Genomic DNA, 19491 nt, shown 5'->3' on the forward strand with positions numbered 1-19491 from the left:
TTTTCTTCAAGCAAAGACATATATGCACATTTTTTACATACCACACATGGCAGTCTGTTAACTATTATTAATTTCCATACGAACATAACATCCATTTAACGTTCGCTTATTTCTTATTTTATAAAAACGAAACAATTATTCATTTCATTGATGTGTGTCTATTTTACATATTTCATTAAATGAATGCATCATTCCTTTACCACTATAATTCCATTTTATCAGCTTCGAATCAATAATTGACAAAACCTGGCATTTCACTAAAACGAAAAACGACTTCCGATCGTCAGTTTCAGTCACGCAAACATCTTCCACTTCTACTGTTTTCTTTTGCATAAAATTCTTTGTGAATTAAAAGAAGAAGAAAGAAAAAGAAATGAATAATCCATCGGACGCCTCATTATATTACTCGTATCGCTTCTTTTTCCCTTTGTTCGAAGACGTCACACAGTCAATACGATATCGAACTGATTATACGTATTTGGACATTGAGGGTTATAATGTGTTGTTGTTGTTGTTGTTGGTTTTTACATTGCAGGTGTTTTTGGTCTCCCTTATGCGTTTTTGAAACGGTCGAATGCACGCGTGATCCACATAAGTGATTACTTACGTAAAGTTCAGTTTTGTATAGACGACTCGTATATTATAATGTAAATATTTGAATTACGAAGAAGACGAGGTGTAAATGGGGGTCAATAGGTTCAAAATGTGTTCTAATTAATGATGCATACGTGTATTACAAAATGTAAAAGGTGATGTACTACTAAGTAAAGCTGAAAGGATTTACGTTCACAAAGGGAAACTTCGACCATCTAAAACCTTTCGAAAACAGCTGTTAGTTATCGACAGGTACGACAAAAAGAAGTCTTGACCTCCAGTTAAAGTTGTCTTAAACATTAATATGTTTGTTTAAACGGATGAAGTCAAAGATTTTCCATCAAACACTTCGTGACTTTTTGAACATAAGAAGTAAAAGATTTAGTCGTTATATATCAATACGATTGCCGTTTCTAAAATGTTAACAATATTGATCGAAACTTTGACCTCAACTTCAATTGAACTACGTTTTGATCATCACCTAGCTAGTGATGAGTTGAATAGCTCCTGGACCACAGCCTGCCGAATTGTAGAGAATCAATGATGAACTTATTAAATTGTAATCATTTTACTGCACGTACAGCATCGGGTTAGGGAAGTTTATTAAGAGAAACATCTATGTCTACGATATATATCCATTTTGTTGCAAAAAAGTGGGTAAAATGGTTTTATTTTTATTTTTTCCATTTTCTGTTATATACATGTAATGCATCACAGTGTCGTATATATATATACAAAGTACCGAGGTACATTAGCATAACTCATTTCTTGTACGATTTATTTCTCTCTATATTTTGTAGTGTTCATAATTTTTATACTTTTTCTATTTCATACCTATAACTTAACTGCTTATAATAAAGGAGTTGAAGTGGGTGGAAACGAAGTTTCATAAAAAAAAAACTCAAATAAAAAATTGGAATAAATGATTTTTTTCGCTTCGGAAATTTTCCGCTCGATCAAATAATTTCGTGGAAATATTTGAAAGAGAAATCTCGAAACAGTTCTGGAGGTAGAACTATTTTATATGACTTCCAAGAACTAATTAAAATGTTTTACCATCACGTGGCTCATTCATAAATAAAAGGACAACCTAACGAACAATAACCTCAAATGAATTACATTTCTTGTTTTGCTTTTTTCTATGATTATTTTTTCAATACTTCTTTTTCCCATAATTTTCCAACCAAAACTTTATCCTATGTACGTTTCTGCGCCAAACAAATAAACGAAGAAAAAAAATATATGTGAAAGTGAGCCTTATATACACATTTGTGGAGAGTATCCCCAATACGGTTCGATTTTGCGCCAATTTCCATCCAATGAAAGGTTCGGCTGATATATACAATGTTGTTTCATGCAAGCACATTTTCATTGATGATTGGTTCAGCAAAATTATTTTCCACAAAATGCTTTACATTCAATATTTCGATTTTATTGGCTATAAGTCGAGTATAGTATACAGTTGAGTAAATATGTACTAGGTACAAATAGAGCTTTTGTGTATATTATATGGGTTTTAGAGGTAAACCGATAAATTCGAAACGAACGGAAAGTAAATGGAGTGTCAGCATTGTTTCGATATACGTCTGTCTTTCATTCTATTCGATGTGGGTACGTATTAATTACACACACCACCAAATATTGCTTTTGTTCAAGTGTTTCGAACGTACAAAATTGGTTATAAGGAGATTGTAACGTCTTACAGACGATAAACATATTCATCATCATCTTGTCCTACTCCGCGGGGGAGCATAGGGCACCAACAAATTGTCGCCAACGAACACGATTCTGCGCCAAGGCTTTGACTTCATTCCAAGTTTTTCCTTGGTTGCTGGCTTCTTCAACGATCGTCCTTTTCCAATTACTTTTTGGACGTCCTCTCTTTCTGTTACCCTGCGGGTTCCAATCTAGCGCAGTCTTCTCTATATCGCCGCTGGGTCTACGTAGAGTGTGTCCGATCCAGTTCCATTTTCTTCTCCTAATCATCGTTGCCATATCTCCAACTTCGGCGATGTTCCACAAATTTTCGTTCGAGATAACGTTCGGCCAAAATATTCTCAAAATGCGTCTTAAACATTTGTTCACGAAAACTTGGATCTGCGATTCTATTGAACCCGTCACCTTCCATGTTTCGCAACCATATAATAGCACTGAGAGGCAATTTGTCTTGAAAATGCGTATCTTCAGATTCGATAAACATATTGCAATATAATAATTACATTTACATGCTTGTTTTCTTGTGTTCATTGACCTCGGCTACGCCTCGGATCAACAAAATTCACACGAAAACTCTACTTTTCGTCTTTTTATTGTTATTGTCATTGAATCTTTTACTTCATTTACTTTAACATTACGATTCATTCTTATTGACGTGATTGATAACAGATGCCTTTGAAGACTTGGTTCATTAATAATATCACTGGTCAGTATTTCGAAACAATGGCTCCGACCGGTACTCATTGCTCATAAGATCAATGAACCGATATCCACAAAATTCAAAACATATTTGAAATTTGAATGCCTTCTGCGGTTTAAAATATAAGGAAAATGGCAAACTCGTTTCAAATTTGAAAGAAAGGTTCCAATATTAACATAAGTGTTACCTACATACTGTACACTGCATTTCGACAATGCTGCATGCATGAAAATAATTTAACCACAATAATAGGTCGTTGCAGGTGCGTCTTTAATATTTATTATCATAACTATAGACGTTCCCGATCTTTCTTGTTGGTTTTTTATTTATAGGATCAAACCACAAGTGAAAAAAAATTTCTTCAATAATTTGTTTTCTATAAAATAATACAATGAAACATATCACCGAACAATCGAAAATGTCAAAGAACTCCCTCCAAAATATTAAATTTTGTTTATTCCTTTACGACAAAAAAAAAACGAGAAAGAAAAAACGGTGATCATTCAAGACATGAAAACACATAAAATTCGAACTGATGGAAAGTTCTTGGTCGTTTTTTTCACTTGCTGAATTGTCTGTTTCGAAAACGGATGGAATAAAACGAACATAAATAAAATAGCAACATTATTGTCATTTAACCATCCTACCTGATGGACTCTGGACACACTTGACCGCTCCTCGTGAGAAGCGTACGACATTGAAGACAATTGTAACATATATCGAGCAATTTCTTGGTTAATGATAGATTAGAAAAGTTGTGTGTGTGTATAATGCCCGGCAAGAAGTATATCTTCATGATGGCTAGCATTTAATTGAAGGCAACGAACGGGTGTAATTATATGGATGGTCTTTGAGAAGACTAGAATGTCTTGATCAAATGTTGCGTATTATGTGCAATTTGTGAGATTTTGTCGTTGATCAAACCGTCACAAACCGCATAAATTGCGAAGTTAAGTACAACGGTTTAATGTCAATATAGTCTACGTCACTGTAATTTCAAAACCTCCTACAGTTAAGAGTGATAACGCGAATTTTTCAGGCGATTGAGGAACGATTCAATTGAATGATAGCTCGTTGGATTTGGCTTTCAATCTCTGGAATTGTAACGTATTGTAAAACTAGTACATATGAGTACCTACTGAAGTACAGTAGGTGGTCGTATTCGGTAGCCTTCCCTATCTTCAATTTTTTGATCGAAGTTTTTTAAATATTGGAATGTTGTACGAACAACGGTTGCTGATAGACTTGCAAGTGGAGTATAGGCTCCGCTCGTTACAGGCGAACCTGAGGGAAATATAGCATTACGACTCTACTCACAATATACAAAGAGAAATCTAATCTTGTCAAAACAGTAATCAAGTTAGAAGACAAGAGTAAGTAACGTTCAAAGATTAAGTATTTTACTCCAGTCTAATCACACACAACAATATTCTAAGTTACATCATCGTAACATCCTATACACGTAAATTCGCCACACCGATCTAACCATTTGGCAGCCTTGCTGGCACAAATCCACCATTCCACAATCATTTTAATGAGTCTAAACACACAAATAAGTCGTTTATTTCCAAATTCACACCCATTTTGTCTATATCCTCAGATTCTTTACGCTTCCGAATCATTCGTTAGCTTCGCTTCGAATCTGTAATGTCTTCTCAAAACATACACGATTGTCAGAGTTATATGTTATGCAGCAAAAATTGTTCAGTATCAAAACCCTTTTCATAGAAATAATTCTTAAACCCATTCTACCCGTCATTCCATAAATACAATTGGTGGTGGTGGTGCGCTTCACAGTCACATATTCCCAATCTCCAAATGAGTGTTTGTATGTTTTGTTCATTAAATATCTTCGAAAGGATCTTTATGTTGAGGACTATTTCGTTTCGTTTACATTTCAGTCTATAATATCGGCTATGAAGTGGAACTGTGTTTTTAAGGAAAATTTACGCATTTCGAATGTAATTTTCAATTATTTTCTTAATAGCTTATGGTGCGGAACACTCATGTTATTATTGCTGGGTGCCATACACAACTTGCCGTCTATATATGAAATTATTTTGTACGCAGAAGAAATTTCTGGTATAAAATTTATGTTTGTTTGATTTTATATGATATGGCTTGGTGATATACAAAAACAATTACATTACATATTTTCTTGTAACAGACGATGATAATAATCAGAAGTAATAAAGCAATTTATTATGTACTTAACCATATACATAATAAGGAGGGGTTGAATGAAAGTATTTTTGAAATTTTATTAACGAGCTGGTTGAAGTCGGTGTATCGGCTCATTGCCAACCGTGAATTGAATCCTAGACAGACAACTTCAGTAATTAGTATCGTATTCAACGCTTTCCCATTTTGTTCAGTCCTTCTATCCTTTAGATGTTAAAACCATTTGATTTTTACTCTTACTCAGCTGTAGGCTGAGCCTCAATTATAATCTGTAGACCAGTCGCTGTGGGTACGATAATCCAGCAAGAGCCATCATTTTTAATCCCACTCAACACACTTCGAGAAATGATTCCGTTTAATCGCAGCACAACATCGTGACCCTCTATCTCTTATGATTGACTTCTGAACCATGTATAAGACGTGCAACACAACACAATTTTCGTTGTGATACTCATTGTGTGAGTACACTTCCCTTTTTCGCTGCTTTGTATAATGAAATACCGCTGGCGGTTAGTTACATTTATATTTCGATAGTTTCACAATCGTTTTTTGAACAAATAGAATGGATTTGAATGAGCGCGATGGTATAGTGTAAAAAGTCACACCAATTGTTCATCATCATCTCCAGCAACTTCGGGTCTATGAGTCATCGGAATTATAATCAAACCATCATCAACAATCGTTCATCACCAAAATTACTCAAGACAACAAGAAAACACAAGTCAATTGTAAATTATGTCTAGCGAACCAAAACCTAATTAAAAAGCTATTCTTGTTCGAAAATTCTTTGTACCAAAGAGACATTAGCATAATAAGACAATTATTGGTGCTTGTTTTAATAGAACCATCTTCCATATTTATTGGGTTCAGTTTTGAATGTTATCACGCGAATCTTTGATGGCTCTGAAAAATATAAAATATTATGCTACACACACAGGAAGATGCGGGAATTTGAAAGAAGATTAGGTTCAAATAAAGAGACTTGAATATTCGTATCTTATTACTAGCTTCTTCATATTAACGATACTACAAAAAAATACTTTTCTTTTGCGACAAATCATGTCGTAATGGAACAATTAAATAATAAAATTGCCCAATGTTTCTGATTGCAGTCCTGTGACGTAATCTTATTAAGACATTGACTCTGACGTCTTCATACCATTCTTTCACAAAATTAAAAACTCGCAAAAAATACGTAATAATTATAACGAACGAATAAATCTAGCTAACTCTTATTAATCGGTGAAAATAAAATCCTAAAATCAAAAGATTCTGCAACATTTTTGAACTGTTCCAAATTTTAGAAAGTATCTGGATTTTCTTCTTTCAATTGAGTTTAAAACCATCATTACCAAGAAAACGACAATATTAGAAAACCAACAAATCAATTAAAGTGGTTGAAAACCAAAAATAATGAAAGTACAACAACCGAAAATACACGGCACATTATGTCAAACATGCAATAATATCACACCAAACTGTAACAATATTACAGAAGTTGCAATAGTATTCGTTTGTAACGCAATAAGATAACAAACGAATATTATTGCATCACAAAAACGCGGATTCGATTTCTGGGGCTATGGAACGAGATTAAATTTTTTGACTTGTGTACTTTGAAAGAGCTCATGAAAGTTCACAAAAGTACGCTATTGAACCAAAAAAAAGTTTGGTCCAAGTCCTTAGGTTCACTCACTGAACCCTCCAAATTCCGTAATAATATTGCAAGATTACAAGGTTCAGCGAGTGAACTTAAGCATTTGGCCCAAACTTTTTTTGGGTTCAATAGCGTACTTTTGTGAACTTTCATGAGCTCTTTCAAAGTACGCAGGTCAAAAAATTTAATCTTGCATATTGGCCGTAGGAATCGAAGGTGCGTGGCTGTAATAATATAGTTACGGGAACGTTACAAACGAATACTATTACAACTTTTGCAATATTATTACGTTTTCATGTTTGTTGTGTTGGTAAAACCAAATCGTTCATTTTTGTTTGTCTTCTTATTTTCATGTAATGTTGACAGTGACTTAGTTGGAGATTGTGTGCATGCAGGTGGATTTGAGAGTTTAATTGGCTTTAATGTGTGTGCAAATTTAAAGTGTTTGGCGTGAATTTCAGTATTAGGCTCAAAGTGAAAAAAATTATCTGAGAAAAAGTTTAGATTTCTGATGATGTGAATTAGAGTAATCATTGTTATTATTCTAAAGTACAAATTTTAATTTTGCTCAAACTTTTACTACTTTTTCATCCATTCCGAAGAAGTAAGGTAAACATCCTCTAAAACTGAAAGTGCACTAATGCTACAATAAAATTTCACGCATTGTAAGCTTATCAAATTCTTGTGAATTTTTTTTATATATTCGGAAATTGTTGACACAAAATCGAATCTCGGTAGCCTTTGTAACAAGCATTTTTCATCGTTCCCAATTCAGAATTTGAAAAATTAAATTACGTAAAGACGCCAGCTGATTAATTAAATTCTCTTTTTTTGTAATATCCCGCATCTTCCCGAGAGAGAGGGAGACGTACCGCCATTAGTCCATAGACATATGTATTCATGTCATTAATTATGGATGTTTTCCATGTTTTTTTACTACTTCATATATATTCACATTTCTTATTAGTTTCTTTAAAAATAATTAAAAAATAATACTTTTTTTATGTGTGTATGGCAGTGGATGGATTTTATGATTTCCTTTCGATGGATTATTACTCAAAAATTTTTGCCATATGTAGCGTAGAAAATGTTTAATTGAACACTCGGTTCGGTTGAGTTCTTTGACGAGACCAAAAGAACTGATTTTAACCTTGAATTGAGCGGCGTAATGGTTGGTTGATTTTGAAGATTATACAATTTTTTTTAATGGATAAAACATTTACATAATGGTAGCAAAATGGCAAATTGGTTCTTAGAACATTTTGTTTTTATTTACAAAAAAAATATTTAAACTTTTAAAAACGATATCATCGACTAAGTGTCACAAGCTACCTGCTTTAAAGAAAAGGAAATATTTAAACAAAATATTAATTCTTTCGAGCTAATTGGTTTTTCAAAGAAATAAGAAGTTCATTAATCCGTTGAATATTTAATTCAAGACTTTTATCATAAAGTTGCCGAAAATATTCATTGTTATGGCATCACACGCCATTTCAAGCGGTCTATCTTAGAAGCATGGAGTCAAGTTTGATTCGGAAATTAATATGGCGATAAGATCGATCGATAAGAATACTAACTTATGTGTTTACTACGAAAATGATGTCTGCTATACTTTAGAAACACCGACAATATCGATTAATTACTTAGAATCGATTATCGATATCTTGAAAATATCAATGTCAATCGAATCGTTTATCGATAATCGGTAAATGTCGACTGATAATCTGTAGATATTGACTGATAAAATCGGTAAATATGGACGGATAGTTCGATCAATATTGACTGATAATTCAATTATCAGACGATATGTATCGATTAAACATTCAATTGATATTGTATCGATTATTTGAAAATTTTATCATCGATTGATGATATTTTTAAGTGAACATGACAATGGGGGTAGTACTTAAATGACGTCATGTTATTTCAGTGCTGTCATAATAGTGAAATAACTAATAACTCGACAAGTTGGCACTTTTTTAACCCTCAAATACACCCCTAAATGGGGGGAGGTAAAGGAGTTATTAGTAATTAAAACCGAATGACATCACTGAAAAATGTGACGTGATTTAAGTGCGTTTTTTTGGGGAAGTAAACTCAAGTAATGTTTAAGATTTTTCTCGTGATTTTGTTCTTTTGCATGAAAAGTTCTGCACGTATCGGTTTTGTCATACTCGCGAAATTTAATTGCCTAAACTATTCCGTCCACAAAAGACAGAGCACGAACTTACACGAATTTTTATGAATATTCGTAAATTTTCACGTGATTTTTGAGGTTAAAGACTATTTTAACGTTTTTTTTTGTTTTTAATTCCAATTATTAATGTTTCCCTGTATAGATTCTTCTCTCCGTGAAGGTTAATACTGTTTCCCAAATAAAGTTCTTTTAGAACGGATGGGTATAATAAAAATGTGACTCTTACGTTATAAAGGTACACGAAAAGAGGACGATAGTCTATAGAACAATCTAAACAGAAACAGAAGCTGTGACCTGTATGAACGACGCTTCATCTGTTGTTGACAACGACGTGTCTATTGACAACGACGTGTCTTCTTTCATTGTGAAATGAATGGTAAAAACAAACGAAGTAAAAGATTGTTTAACAAACACATGACACCACTTTAATCAAAGGAAGTAACAGATTCATCCACGTTTTGCATTAATATTGAGTTCAACAGTATCATTTCTCATCAGGCTGTGGCGACAGTATGGGAATGGCATAATGATCTACGAATACTAAATTATCGAAAATGGGTGATGGTCCTTGATCTCGCCATCTGCCTACTCCTACTCTAGTTCATTGTTTAGAGTGTCCTGAAAATTCCATCAAATTTCTAATATTAATTGTGTTGTTTATTTCAATATATTGTGTGAACGAAATAATTTTGCTTCATTCCAATGAGGTCAATCGCATTATCCGTCTTCGCCCCGATACGACATCCTCACGTATATCTAATTAAATTATTTAAATTTATGTTTTTGCTAAAATCTAAAAGTAAAAATCTTCCGAAAACATGACACTTCCCACACATACAATTCCTCCGGACATATTTTGAATAAAATAGTTAAATAACGATGCGCTTGTATGCAATTTTCAATCATCATAAATTTTGTAGACACGTTCAAATTCCTCAAAAATACACTCATTTTCACCACACCAAATAATCATAATAATTTTTTCGTTTTCTGTGTGAAAGAAATATATGTTTTGTGTTATATATCGCACAAAATTACAAATTCAGTTCTTTGCCTGATGGTCTGATTCTGACTATAATGTATAAACACCATTATTGTTGTTATTTACCCACCATACCCATTTCATATCGTCTTGTTGTCAACATTTTCTCTAAAATAATAAATTTTACTCTCTTGAATATTCCCTGACTATTTGGCGAAAAACATTTTCTACTCGTCACCATCAACTCATATGAATAATACACCTCATATAATACATTGTGCACTGCTATAACATACAATCTCTACACACAGTACATGTCACACAATCATCACAACAAAATGTTTATAAATAAAACAAAATATAAAATGTGTTTTTCATAATGCGTAATGTCCTCATGTCCACCAGCAAGTGGCATAAGTATTTTAACTGCAAATTTGTTTGGTGGAAAATGACAGATCGTTTTTCTCGGTTACCAGTTCGGTTGAGTTGCAATGTGCAAAATTTACCATCACCGAAACAATTCAACTAAAAATTCTTCGAGTTGTTGTTTATTTATCAACTTAGTTGCCATTTCCATGTCGGTGGCGCTGTGTGTAGGGATAATTATGATTTTAAATCGGAATAGTTTGCTAATGAGAGAAAATCTAGTCGGAAAATGTTTTTTTTTTTTTTGAAAAATCATTTAAATTGGAACGGGTATGTGTGTGGGTTGGGTATGTTGCTGATTTATTTGAAAACTAGTCTAGGGTGACTATGAATAATTTTTGGACTAGTACGTTCGTTGTTTATTCAATATAAAAAAATCGACAAAATAAATGAATGATGAGTTCATGCACATCTATAGAAGTTCACAAAAAAAATTCCCAGCAAAAATCAATCAACCGAATCATTTATACGAAACAAATTCTCACGTGTCGCATCACCCACAAATAAATTTCTTATTGAATCGACCTGATAATTATTTATTGGTGCATTCAAACGAAACGTTCAATCTATCGAACATATAAAAAAACCGAAATTTCAATAAAAATAAAAAATAATTCAATTCCAACTTTCCCCCTACATGAATGAAGAAAAACAACCAATTCAAATTGACCGTTTAAATCAATTTCCACCAATTTAAAAAAAGATATTGAAAAACATATGTGGAGCGTAGCAGCAACCTTTTTTCGGGCTCAGTAAAAATCAGTCAAATCTCTTGTATCATAATAATATAACGTAGAATGGAAGCGAAACCCTTGAACAAACGACGTAAAATTAAATTATAATAGAATTTGCTATAAAAATAAAATTCAAGAATCAGGAAAAACCCCCTCTTGTTACGAAATATGGTCATCATTTGAAAAGACACGTGCCTTACATTCACAAAATTCAAAGTATCACCCTAAATACATAAGTTGAACGGTAGTTTGATACTCTTTCTCTCTTTTTGCCAGTATTTTGTTGGTTTTTATTTTGTTCCATGATTTTATAGAAAATTACTTTAGTGGCAATATCATTTATATGCACTTTATACCCATAATATTTCATCAGTTTTATACTAGCTACAAATTAAGGGGAAAGTTTTCAATATTTTTTATGTTACAAAACCATAAATTCGCAATAGAGCATAAAGCAAAAATACAGGACATTACATAAAAATGAATAATAAATATGGAAATATGGGAAATTCCTTCGACATAAATTTTGTTATCCTTTCGTCGGGTCGAAATCATATATAAAATACAGCAGAAACGTATAAAAAATAACGAATTGTCAAAAGGGTATGGATGGCATGGTAATGTCCACAATGGGATTTCTATAACAGAAAATGTTGAGAATATTTTACGAAGGATTTTTCTCTGTGTGAATTATGACAAGACTGTAGAAAGAAGACCCAAATGAAACTATGAGCTTCCTGACCAAACAACTACAGAAATCAATGAATTTTATTGTTTTTCAGATCCTCAGATCTTTTACTTCTTTTGTTTAAAATTTCACGAAATGTCTAGAAAATCTTGTACTTCATTCGTTTAGACTTCGCATTATCATATTTAAGAGGGCAGTAGTCAGTGCCCATCACATATTTTTTACATCGCTATCGATAACAGATGGCGAATCGTTTACAACGATTGTGTAGCTTTTTACTTAGGAATTCGTAAATTGTAATCACTTCATAAATTCCTTGTTCACACGACCCCTTTGATACATTCAAATTTGGCGTGCATTCAGGTTCATTTAAAATGTTTTAGATGTTTTTCGACTCTTTGGTATTGTTCCTTTAATTCAAAATGACTTCAGCCAGTAAGTCATTTTTAAGTTTCCGTTGGTAAATGAACGTTTCAAATGTCGTACATTCGCAAATTATTCATAGAGCCACATTAAATTTAAAGTTAACATTAGAAACAACAGTTCAAAAACCATTCATACACAATATGTGCTGAGTGTACTCATTCATTGTAATGAACATAACCCCAACCCCACATATAAGAATGTTTATTCGACCATTGGTCAAGCCGTTCTACCAATATTCTTCATTTCGCCTTTGTTACAGAAATGGATAACATTATACAGTGTGCCTGTTGATTAATTAAAGTTGGTATTTGATTGTTCCGTTTTCCTTATACTTAATTATTCCATTTTCTGACTCATATTCACATTGACTGTGTATCAGGGACTATAAGAGGTAGTAGCTACCTTCTATTATATTTCCGAAATAAGCAAACGTGAACGAGCAAATCCAATTGAATGTATAGAATGTACTTTAACTACAACCGTCGTTTTCGGTTCATACAAAATAAAACTCGATAGTGTTACCTAAAGCGTACATATACTATACATGAAGAGAAGGAACGAGTTCCTATAACATCTAAATTTCACTACAATAATAAATACACTTTTAACCACACACCACCACCACCATGTCTGGGACTGCAAATGAAAATTTGATTTCAATTAATAAAATAAATTCACCTCGGAAAATGAAAGCAAAGAATTTTTTAAATGTACATATATATGGATGTTTGTGTAAGGCGGATTACGTATGCATTCCCGAGTAAATGCTGGAAGCCAAATCCGCATTTTGATTTATTGTTAATTTAAAATGATTTGTAAAGTTTGAAATCATGGAAAATTATGTTGAATTTGTTTAACTACTGGGAATTCTCGGAACTACACTATTCGAAACATTCGGTATATTGAAGTAGAAAAAAAAAGATTGAGGTGCACACATCAGGTACATACAAAACATCCCCAGAAATATATTTAACTCAATTATTTCCCAAACCCATCATATACATATGATGATTATCTTGCATGCATGGTGGAAATGATTTGAAATTTCCATCCGAATAGAGAGGAAAAAAAGTGACTGAATTTTGTATAATGCTTAAACGCTCGAGGCAGCCGAAACTGTTTCAAGTTTTACCTAACGAAATTAACATAATTTAACAATAGTTGTATAACTTAGTATATCGAACGATTTTTATTTCTGCACGCAGTCGCCGATTTTTTTTTTGTAAAACTATTTTTATGCTTTTTTTCCCGTATTACATAAAACACAATATTCCATTTCCTTAATATCGGAGGAGTGCACAGGATGGAAAGAACTTGAATGAAAAAAAAAATATTTTTTTTCCTATGATTTTCTGCAATGTCACCATACGTGTGAGTGTTCGAAAGAGAATACTCGATGCCATTTGAAACAGCTATTGGCTGTCGTGTGGAAGAGGAAAATATATATAGAAAAAATACACGAAGAAAATTATGGCTTTTCCTCGGGAATATAATGTGCCCGCATATACCATGGCGTATGCTGATATTTTTATTTTACGCTATTTCGTCACCACTTTAAACTCTTTTTTATTTATATTTTTTTGCGCTGTTTTGCTATGTACTCGGCTTTCGCTCAGAACAATCAATATAATGCCTTAACTCGTCATATATTTTCCTCTTTTTTTTTGTGAATATTAAAAATGTATCCGATTTTTAATTGAGAAAAAAAAACTAAAAAAATTGGTCCTGTAATACATAGGAAGTATGGTGAACATATATAGAAAAAAACGAGCTAAAGAACATAAGATCCAATTAAAAAATTGTCGGAAATATGAAATAAAGATTTTCATTCCCGTCAAAAATAAATTGCTTTCCATTTGGTTTTTTTTCAAGCTTGGAAAAGGCGAAAAAAAAATTGGGAAAAATATGGCAATACACAAGAACTGAACGGTGCACACACATATATAGAAAATACTGAGACAAGTACGGAGAAAAAAATATAAATAAAATTCTTTGCGCACTAAATCCGATTGTTTCATTGCTCGGATTAAGGGTGACAAATTTATTATTATCATTTCGAATTATGCTTTCTAATAAATCTTTCGTGTATGTTATGAATTTTTATGCATATCTTTTATCCAACAGAAATATGACACATTGTCTTCTGTAAAACCACCACCACAATACACACACCGAACGCCGCGGCATGCAAAAAAACCAACCAAAGTCGTAATATGTTTATATACCATACGTATTAGCGCTTCGGTAACAAGAAACACAATTTTCCTTATTGTTTTAACTGATATTTTAGAGCTGCACAAACAGATAAATTCGCCCGTTGATACTTTTATTCAAAATGCTGTTTATCCCCGGTTCGGGTTCTCCATTTACCACCCATACCCCCATGCGGATTTCATTTTGTAAAACGGATTTTTTTTCCTATTCTAGGGCATCTTTCATAAGATAAAAAAAAAAATTGGAATTCTTTCATTGCCGGTTACAGTATCTTGTTTAGAAATGGCACGTTGTTATACATGTACGTGTGTTTTCTGGCTCATTGTAACATTTTTATTCTGTTATGCTGATTTAAATGAATAACAAAATGCTTAGTGAATTTGATGACAGATAAATGAAATATGTTTTTCAAACGCAAATTGTAAGAGTCTTTTGCAAAATCATAATTTCCCACGTTAACTTTCAGTCATCTGGTATACATATCCGACATATCGTCATAAACGGAAAAATTAACGTTGAAACTAAGAAAATCTCCTTTATGAAAAAGGAAGAAAAAACTAATGAAATAGAAGATTCTATGTTGAAACAGGCTAAACAAAAGAAGTACCAGATTTAGATCAGCGAAGTGTGTGGAGTGTGTGCACTAACTCACCTATTTGTTTTACATTCCTTATGTACTAATGGGTATAACGCTCAGATATAAATCGTAACTTCTTGAGGTTTATTGCTACTTGATGACATTCTGCCAAACTACTTGGGCATGTTGTAGGGTGGAATCAGTGTCCGGAATGAGTCGGTAGTCACACACCTATTCTTCTTTCATTCGTTAAAAAAGTTTATCGATGAAAAACAGTAAGAATTCGAATCCTACATGTCTTGAGACTGGTGTGCCTATCATAGATCATAGTGTTTACCTATTACTAATTAATAACTTTTTCCATTTCTTTACTAGCAAAAATACTTATAAAATTGATGCCTGACATATATCTTTTAGTCTAGGTCCTAGTGTAGGAACTAGGGTTGTCTAAGGAAGCCAGGAAACCTTTGGTTCCGCAATGGTTGCAACAAGAACATCAACGACTATAGACGGCCTATCAAGGCAAGCTTAACTGCAAGCTTAACGATCATCTCCACAGAATAGATCGGTCCATCTCAGAAATGGCGGATCCCCGAAATGAGGTGGATTCATTGTTGTAATCCTATCCATCGACCCTATCAGTTCATGTGGCTTGGTAACTGAGACTGATGGTGTGCATATCCTTACGGATTGTCCGCTCAATATCAATCTCAGGTTTCGGACCTTCGGGTATCATGAACTTCAAGATGATGATCTACCATCATTAGGCTGCCTTAACGACTTCTTATCGACAACAGGGAAATTTCCCTAATAGCCGTAATAAGGTCAGGAATCTTCAACCTGGGTTTCTGCTTCTCAATGGAAGAAGCCTCCCAAAAACTCTAATCTATCTCTTCTAGTCAAGCTTCGTTATACCAAACAATTGAAATCCAATAATTCAGTTTTCAACCGCAAAAAATCAGATTACCGTAACGAATCAATGACCTCCGAGAAGAAATGCTTCATTAGCTCGGCACTAAACGCAGATAGGATATAAAATGCAAATGTTATTTAATGTTACGTTCAAATTTTAATTTAATCTCTTCTGCACATCAAGCATCTAAGTTGTACTTTGCTATAATACCAATTTTTTTTGTAGCTGTAAAACCTCGAGGCATTTATAAGGTTATGGACAAAAATAAACTATGAACCAACAACTTTCGCACCCTCTACTACAACCCCGATACACTTCATTGTCTCGTGATAGTTATAAATAAGAATTAAAGCTTATAAAACCTTGGAAAAATGTATTAAAAAAATGGACAAAAAAATTGAATGAAAAAACTGATTTAAATAAAAATGTATACAGTGGCTGTCAATATGCGTTTATGTAACGAGGGAAGGCTATAGTATGTAATGGAAATGGTGGAGTTATAATTTGTGATTGTATGTAGGAAAATGGTTTCTTCAGACTAAGTTATCGAATAAACCTAAAGCTCGACGTTTAAACGGAATTGTTATAAAATTTTTATTTTTATATTTACACACACACACACACACACACACACAACGCCCACGATATCTCGTCATCAACCTATCATAATGCATTTGCTTTTGGGCTGATTTCTTCCAATGTTTTTTTATTCTTCCTTTTATTCACCGAGCAAAATTAACGTAATGCATTGGAACAAAAAAAAATTAAAAATCCAAACATAAATATTAATCAAAAAAATTATCAATAATTTATGCGTGACTCGTTTCCGACGTCAGGGGATGATGAAAAATCGGATGGCTCGTGTTGTGTTGTTTTTTTTACTTCTCCACTGTTTATAGCCAAGATGACTATGGTTCTTACATGCGGGAAAAAATTGTAGGGTGTGAGACGAAATATTTTTTTCTTCTTTCCTTTGATAATTACTATCCATTTGTTAGAATGAGTTTTTTTTTGGGGTATTTGGCATAGAAAAACATTTTGAATGCATAACGAAGCAAATAAGATTCACACATTTTCTATGTATACAACAGCCGTAGAATGGTGAACTTGGATCTGGAGAAGATAATGTTACCCAGCGAATCGCTTTTTAGCCATATTTCATTAACAATGTTTTGGAGAGGGTGGTTTTTTTCATTTTCAATGTAAATTTTTATTTCTACCAGTTAAATTGGGCGTACAGCGATATCTATTTGTTTAGGTTGCCACTTGATTGACCTTTTTTTATGAATATTAAAATGTACACCGTTTAATTCAATTTGCGATTGGAGAAAAATATGAACAAATTATAAGATAACAACGTTGATGTAGATTAAGATGGTTTTTTTTAGAAAAAAATAATTATTTTCAGCGAAGGCGGAGTGATATCAAATGGTTTTTATTTACTCCATTTAATTTGTATGAAACATTTATATCGATTGGTTTCAGAAACACTACACTTAACTCAATTTTGTTAGCAAGAAATTCATGTGCTCGATTGGTTCTTTTAAGTTACAACAGTTTCACACTTCCATCAATAAAGTGCTCACCTGTATGATGTGTATGCTACCCCAGTTGTCTCGCTCTAAGCGTGGTCAAAGAAACAGTAAGTCCGAAAGTCAATGTGAACCGTGGTAACATATAACAATGTCGAACGTGTGGTACGAAGAAAAACAAGAGGTCGCATAAAAATTTATAACATAATTGAGGTGGCTGTATGATGAGTAATGTAGAAAGTCAAGGGACTAGCTTTTTCGTGTGTTTTCTTTTATATAGCGAAATGTTAACACTACTGAAGTAATACATTTTGTATGAAGAACTGGACTGTAGTCTGCAATAGACATGACAGTAAATACGAACAGAGAAAAAGAAACTGCGACAAAAGTAAGCAATCAGATCTGGCTTGTGGTCTCCTATATAGTAAAATTTATGCTATAACAAATGAAGTAAAAGATTTTTGTATAAAAGATGCAGCTAGTCTTATGTTATCACACACCGACAAATTGTCAGCGACAATATGCGATCAACTCTGGCTTGCACTCTCTTACACAGTCAAATCTATGCTAAAACAAATGAAGTGAAAGATTTTCTAAAATCTTAAATATGAGATCAACTCTGGCTTGTGCTCTCTTACACAGTCAAATCTATGCTAAAACAAATGAAGTAAAAGATTTTGTAGCAAATCCTATGTGATATTTTAAACATAGGAATAGAATAACAGTAAAACTTGAGTTCTCTAAAAATAGTGAGAATACTGCTTCAAATGAAATTAAAAATGGCAAATTGCGAAGAACATTAAATTTAACAAGTTTCGTTATTCATCTCTTCATTCATCAGGAATTTTCCTCGATCTGTTGAGGACGCTATCGTATACTCACGGTCCCGAAACTATTTTCTTTTCAGATGTGAGTGTACGGTTTTCGAACGTTTGAGACTTGTACTTTCATTAGAGGTTTCACAAAAATTGTTGATTTTTTCTTGGTTCTAAAGTTCTAAAAATCAAAACATTTTTATGAATCACAAAATCAAGTTCTTGAACGGTATCTCAATACAACTGCAAGACTTTTTCTGATCGTCTGCGAATCCAATAAATTTAACTGCATCTTCTATACGAACAAAAAAAATATTGAAACCATGATAACGCATAATTTCTGCACTACATGTGTATAGTAGTTAGTAGACCCAACCATTCAATGATTGATGCAATAAAAAAAAATTAAAATAAAAGAAAACCTAAAAAAAAAACTTGATCGAGCAACATTCTAATCAAGTGATACATCAAAAACGATTATTTCATTTAAATTTCATTCCATAACACCACACACTCGTATATGCAATAACAACATTAAGCAAATATCATAAGCCATAATCACTCGTACAATATTGCAATCTTGGCTTCATTTAAAAGTCATCACTTAATCATCACACACCATGCCATGGCATCAGTTGATTCTTGATTGGTAATTGAGATTAGTCGGTTTGTGTCTAAGACTTTAATTAATCTTTGTTATAGATATATACGAGCCAAGCACTCACAAACACCGATCTCACTTGAATTTAATTCATTTCTTATTTTTTGAGAAGCATTTGCGATGCAAAATACAAAGAAATTACATTTTATTGGTATATGCCAACAAAGTTTAACATGATCGTAAACATATAATGCATGTCCATATGGATGTCGTCTATAAACGAAGGAGGAGGAGTTCGTCTCAACGGAGATGTAGACAGATGAATTGACAAACATTATGTATACACAATCGTCTGAAGTGGTACTAGCATATTATATGTGTACATGCACACATATTCGCCGTCATTCGACTGGGCAACACTCTCCAAACTCATCATCATCATCATCTCGGTACTTTATATACATAAATATTTTAATGAATGAAATGGTGTACGATAGTTGTCAATTGACAGCAGCGGAAACGCGGGCGTTAAGTTTAA

The 19491-nt window shown here is 33.0% G+C and overlaps 2 long non-coding RNA genes across 2 annotated transcripts; one reads left to right on the forward strand and one right to left on the reverse strand.

The window, feature by feature from the left end:
* Positions 1 to 1715: 1715 nt before the first annotated feature.
* On the reverse strand, positions 1716 to 17529 carry LOC119077647. Its single transcript, XR_005087847.1, has 3 exons — positions 17497 to 17529; positions 14560 to 14566; positions 1716 to 1726 (listed from the first exon to the last, which is right to left on the reverse strand). It is a non-coding gene; the product is annotated as an uncharacterized LOC119077647 (long non-coding RNA).
* On the forward strand, positions 17496 to 17698 carry LOC119077646. Its single transcript, XR_005087846.1, has 2 exons — positions 17496 to 17561; positions 17617 to 17698. It is a non-coding gene; the product is annotated as an uncharacterized LOC119077646 (long non-coding RNA).
* Positions 17699 to 19491: the final 1793 nt, after the last annotated feature.

The sequence above is a fragment of the Bradysia coprophila genome, unplaced genomic scaffold, assembly GCF_014529535.1.
Source record: "Bradysia coprophila strain Holo2 unplaced genomic scaffold, BU_Bcop_v1 contig_24, whole genome shotgun sequence".
Classification (NCBI taxonomy): domain Eukaryota; kingdom Metazoa; phylum Arthropoda; class Insecta; order Diptera; family Sciaridae; genus Bradysia; species Bradysia coprophila.